This window comes from Muscardinus avellanarius (genome assembly GCF_963383645.1).
Source record: "Muscardinus avellanarius genome assembly, chromosome: 8".
Taxonomy (NCBI): Eukaryota; Metazoa; Chordata; class Mammalia; order Rodentia; family Gliridae; genus Muscardinus; species Muscardinus avellanarius.
Window position 1 is genome coordinate 69,683,312 of NC_137794.1, and position 6,000 is coordinate 69,689,311.

The window sequence follows — 6,000 nt, forward strand, 5'->3', positions numbered from 1 at the left end:
AAGCCAGGCACCAGTGCATAGGTCATTTGGTTAGAATAAGAACATGAGTCATGCTATCATGTTTCTCCAATTGTCACCAGAATCAGAGAAGAAGGAAAAATTTGCAGCAATAGAAAAGCTAAAAGTCAAGCCAGGTTTTTGTTGTTGTTTGGTTTTTTAACAACATGTGGCCTAGTTTGGATAGAAGAGAAAATAATTACATAATATTGCAAAGCATAAAGAATATTTTGTTCCCAAAGCAATATTAATTGTGAGAATTGCAGGATTCTACTAATTAATGCCCCTACACCTAGGTGCAAATGCTATAGTCTTTCCTGAGACATCTGCATGATCTATGAATGAAAGCAGATTTAAAGCAACCAGAGGGATGTATTCAAACCTAGTTTGGGCCAGGCCTGTAATCCTTGTTCTTGGGAGGCTGGGACAGAAGGATCATAGGTTCGAGGACAGCCTCAGCAAGTATTGAGACTCGCGTTAACCTAGTGAGACCCTGTCTCCAAATAAGAAATAAAATCAAGCTGGGGGTGAAGCTTGAAGATAAAATGCCTCTGGGTTTAGTCTTTAGTACCACAACACACACACACACACACACACACACACACACTCATACACAACCCAGTTTGTAGATGGAGTTCAAGACTTGAAAAATACGAAGATTCTAAATTCCAATATGCCTTCATTATGGTATGACAAGGCATTCTGGAAAAAGACAAAACAGCAGACTTTTGCAGCATGGTCACTGAGCAAGTGAACGGGATTGTAAATGCAGCCAACCGTCCTATGGTGTCAGATGAGCAACAGCCTGAGAGAGAGGCCAGGGGTGGGAAAGAGCTACCCCGTGTCGATAGCACCAGGACTCTGCACTCATCCAAGCTTGAAGCCTTGCAGTCATCTTTTACTCACTGCCTGATTTCTTTCAGCTAATCAATCACTAAATTCTGCTCAGTCTTCCTTCTCATTGACTCCACAAACTTTTTTTTTTTTTAATACCATCTAAATGACAGCTAGACACTACACAGAAGATAGAAAGTTCAACCCTGGATTATTCTAGAGGCCTTCTCATTGGTCTCCCTTCCTCCAGCCTGTTCCTGTCCCCAACTCATCTTTTATACCAAGATGAGTCGTGGTCACAGCAGGTTACTGAGCAGCTGTTATTAGAGTAGCAATGCAGAGGTGACATGAGCACTAGGAAGGGCGGCTGTTCGTTTTGGAAAGCTTTCTATGTGCCAGAGCTGTGCTAAGAAGGTAATAAATGATGCTTTCCTTCATTCTCATAAAATGAAAAGCAATCCCTATGATGAAGGTAGTATTTTTTTTTATTTTCAAGAAGACACTGAGTTCTAGAAAGGATAACTTGCCCAAGGTCACACAGCCACCTAGTGGTAGAACCGTGAATAACACCCTGGACTCAATCTGACTCCTGAGCCAGTCTTGCAGACTCTTAAAAAAAAAAAACAAAACCCTGCATGTCATTCTTCTACGTAAAATCCTGCAGTAGTCTCTGAAATGTTTAGAATTAAAACTAAGTGCTTAAGCATGACACACGTGGCCCGCTAACTCTTCCAACCTCAAGATCCCTCACTTCTGCACAGGCACATTGGAACACAGCTCCCCAAACAATCAGTTTCAGGGGACCGAGGGCCTCCTCCTCTGTACTGTGCCACTGGGTCCTCCTCTCATCCTGTTCACTGGATGTCTTTCTGGTCTTTTTGTTGTTGTTGTTGTTGTTGTTGTTTTACATTGGATACACCCATCGCCTGCTCTGCCATAAAAGATTAGTAGGTCTCTGTGCACCCCTGAAACCTGGCCCACACTTCTACTTCGTTGCTTGGTGACCTCCTTTTATTTACATATTTGTTTGCTTTTCCTTAGAATCTTCAGTGCCTTGTACAAAGTCTAGCATGTAAATGGTAAATTAGCAATAAAAATTTATTGAATCAATTCAGACAGAGAGGAAGAAAGAAAGGGAAAGGGAGAAGAGAGAAAGGAAGAAAGAAAATAATTTTAAATAGGGGTGAGATAAGCACTTACACAAACAGTTCCCACTGTGAGCGAACATTCTATAGTGTGGCAAGTGCCTGGAGCACCCAAGTGCCAGCGACTTTCTGTCTGGTGCTTCTCATCTGTCCTTATCTGTCAGTGGTTCCCTGAATTCTAGGTTCCCTGGCCAACCTCTTAAACCAGTTTTTCTGCCTGAGGTCACTCTCCCTCTCATCCTTCCAGCAAACTGCCACCATATTAATCTTTTAAATCACTCTCCTGTACAATAACCTTCAACAGGTCTTCATTGCCTAGACAACATAGCTTGGAATTCAAAGCTAAAGAATCTGTTCGTCCAGTCATTATCAGATGTGCCCTTTCAACATCCCCTTCTATGACTGTCTCTCATTAGCCCTTCTGTTCCACCAGATTGGTTTGCTGGGTCTCCCCAATAAGCTTCTCTGTTCCCATAACTAATTCTGTCTTCTTTGACATTCTTTTTCATAGCATTCCTTCCCTTCCCAGCAGACTCCTGCCTGCATTTCAAGGTCTGAAAAAAAAAAATCCCACACTTCCTATAGGCCTTCCTCTGTGCATTCCTGCCAAAAATAATCCCTCTCTCTCTTGATTTTTTTAGATGCATAATCCTCACCCCTAAAACACACAACATAAAATGAGTTTAGCCATTCTCTTGAGCACTGCTATTCAAAAATCCCACTGTTATTTTGTTTTATATCAGGATTTCCAGACCCTACCAGGCCCTCAGCATTGTTCAGCATTCTTTTTTTTTTTTTTTTTTTTTTGTTCAGTCCAGTCAGATGCAGCTATCTATCTTAAATTTCTCCTAATACTGTTAAATCATCCATCTTTCTTCTCAGGATCTCCCCCTTTTTCTGATGACTTTGTCACAGAAATTCATTGAAATTCTAAAGCTACTTGAGATTAACAATTCAATTTCCTTTTCTTACATCAGAAATACATTCAAACATTTGCATCTTCTTTCTTCCTGGGACCAAAACTTCTACTTGCTTACACAATGTTCATTTTGTTTGCCTTCTTTACATAGAAGCTAAAAGACTACATTTTCCTGACCTTGTAAAAGCTAGTCATGGACAATAAAAGAGGAGAAGTCTTGTAGAAATCAAGAAAGTACCTTAAGAGAGGCAAACTCAGCTGGTAAATCTATTATTGTTATTCCCTTCCCTCTGTTCTCTTTTCTCCTGCCTGGAAATCAGTTGAGATGGTTGGTCCTCACACAGACATGTTGGACTGTAAGGTTAGTAACCTAAAAAATGGAAAGGGCTGGTAGTGGGTATAGTTTAGTGATAGAGCACTTGCCTGGCATGTAAGAGGCCCACTGCAAAAATAAATAAGTAAAAAGTGGAAAAAGTGAAAACAAAAAGGGACCTGTGCCCCTAAGGCCAAGAAACACCTACCTTCAAGATTTTTCAGAACTGGGAGATAAATTATCTTCTGTAAAGTATAAGTATTTTAATATTTTGTTATCTGCACCTAAAACTAATCTTAAGTGATCTGCTTTTGATGACAGAAAGGATGGTGAAATCTCATCCCTATGCCCTCATGGTATCCTCTAATGATTCTGATTTGATCAATTATCATTCTACTTGTCTTTCTTTGTAAGTGCCTTTAGTCAAGTTCAATTGTATTGGGCAATAAAAATGAAAGAAAAGAGCAGAATAGAAAAAGAGAGAAAAGAAAAAAGAATAAAAAGGGAATAGAGAAAAAATAAACATCTTGATTCCTTTATCCCACCATAAGTTCCACCCCACCTTTCCCCTTTTTTCTTCAGCTGTTCTTCTCAAAGATATAAGAAATGTTACCTTCCCATTTTTCTCTGTTTTTGGCTCACAGACCATGATCTGCCTTTGTGTCATGGCATTTCATGGAAGTGGATCAACCTGATGTCACCACTCACTGTCTTGCTGTTGCCGACTAATCTCAGTTGGGTCGTTATTGTCAGCTCCCGGTCAAATCCTCAGAAAGATGGGGCAAAAGGCAGGTGATGTCCTGCAGAAACTATCTGCAGCGATTCCTTTCCCTCTATGAATTCCCTAAGTTTTTGGGTACGACGCTTGGGAAAGAAATCTGAGGTGGACAAAGGCTTCTTGAGCCAATGACAATTTATTACAGGAACCCAGAGAAATTTTATACCCTTCACCAGTGAGATTAATAATAGGAGAGAAAAAAAAAAGAAAGGGAAGGGGGGCAATCACAGCAAAACAATAGTGGATTACATATAAACAAAGTAAATGACTAGTCCAGCATTTAGGAGATAAGCTCCGGATCTTTCTTCCGCTATTGCAGCAGGGCAGGTCCAAAGGTAAATTCCAAAGGCAATACAGGCACGCCCAAGGCCCAGGGCTTGGAGAATACGCCTTCTCATGGAATCTTCTTTTGCTTTCTTTTTTGAAGTTTCCATCTATATCCATATGACAAGCATGGGGAGATGTGGCGGTCCAGGGAGATGGATGGGAGTCTCTCAGATCTCATCCGCTTTGCCTTCTGAAGTCTGAAAGCTTACAAAAACTCACAACACAGCTTGGCAAATAAGACACCACAAATAACACTGTGAAGTTCTTGGATTTAGTTGTCAGATGTATTTCCTTGACTGCTGAACACTCTTTTTTAGACAAAAAGCCTATTAAAGGCCTATTGGTCTCTAATAATCCATTTCCTTATCACAAACCCTCTGCAACCTGCTTCTAACTTTCTAATTCCTTTCTTTCCCAGTCGGGACGTTCTTATGATAAGCTCTTCTTCATGAAAAAGTGCTTTCTTACTCTTACGGTATTTCCTTTCCTTCATACATATATATTTAGAATATCTGTCCTTTATTTTGTCATTTTCATTTCTAGCCATGCGGCATTCTCCCTGTTTCGGGGAACGCTCACACTGGGCGAGAAGGTCAACAATCTTTCTCCTTGGCTCTATTGTATTTTGGCAACTAAGTTGTTCATCAGTTAAATTGCTTTGAAGTCACACCCAAAATTTTATCTTCTCTGTCTCTAGGCAGGATCTCAAGGGTAAACAAAGTTTCCTTAAACTGAGCTATCGGTTACCGGAGTTAATAGCTTAACCTAAGTTAGTGATAGTGAGGGTCAGAGACCCTTTGTAATTGCTGCAGTTGGAATGCTTATCACAGCATCTGAGTTCTGGCCAGTTTTTTCCTTACTATTGAGCAAAGCCAAGGACGTTTATTTCCACGGACTCAATTTCTGATCTCACATCATCAGAGCAATTCGTGTAGAGAGTTAAAAGAATACCAAGAGAATAATAGTTATGAAGGATATCTAAAGTGGGGGATATTTTTTGCCAGAGACGATACCTCTTTCTCGGGGCGTTCTGCCGATAACTATGTGGAGTGGGGTCTTCAACACATAGATGCCGAGGCAGCAGGATGTCTTGGCACTTGCCATTTGTCAAAGTAAATCTCTCCTTTTCCTGCCATGGCCCCCTTGCCTGCTCCTCACTGTCTGACAAAGGTAGATGTTCTAAACTTTCATATCTTTTTCTGAGCAACATTCACAGCCCTTTCTCAATGTCTTAAAGGTTGGTCTTCCTTTTTTTTGTCCCTTAGGATTTATGTTAACTGGGAATCCTTCCTGGAACTCTAGGTGAGGTTTTTCTCATCCTGAACATACTACTGTGTGGGTGTTTCCTTTGCATCTATCACTTTCATTACTGATCCCTCTCAAACCTATGTCTCTATCTAGATATATCTGCTGAGGTCACAACTCCTATAGCTTGGACATATTTCCCAGAATATCCCATAGGAACCTCAATTTCAAATCCAAAAGATCCAAAGTAACATTCATTATGATTCTCTCAAACCTTTCGTTTTCATGTATTCTCTGCCTTGGGGAGAGTCATGTCAAATGGAAATTATGAAGTATTTTAATCTTTGCTTTTTCTCCTTATCCCCTATTGGAGATCCTATAATTTTGACCTGTTTAATATTGCCTTTTTCATTTGTTTTTCTACCGATGCTGCCTTAAATCC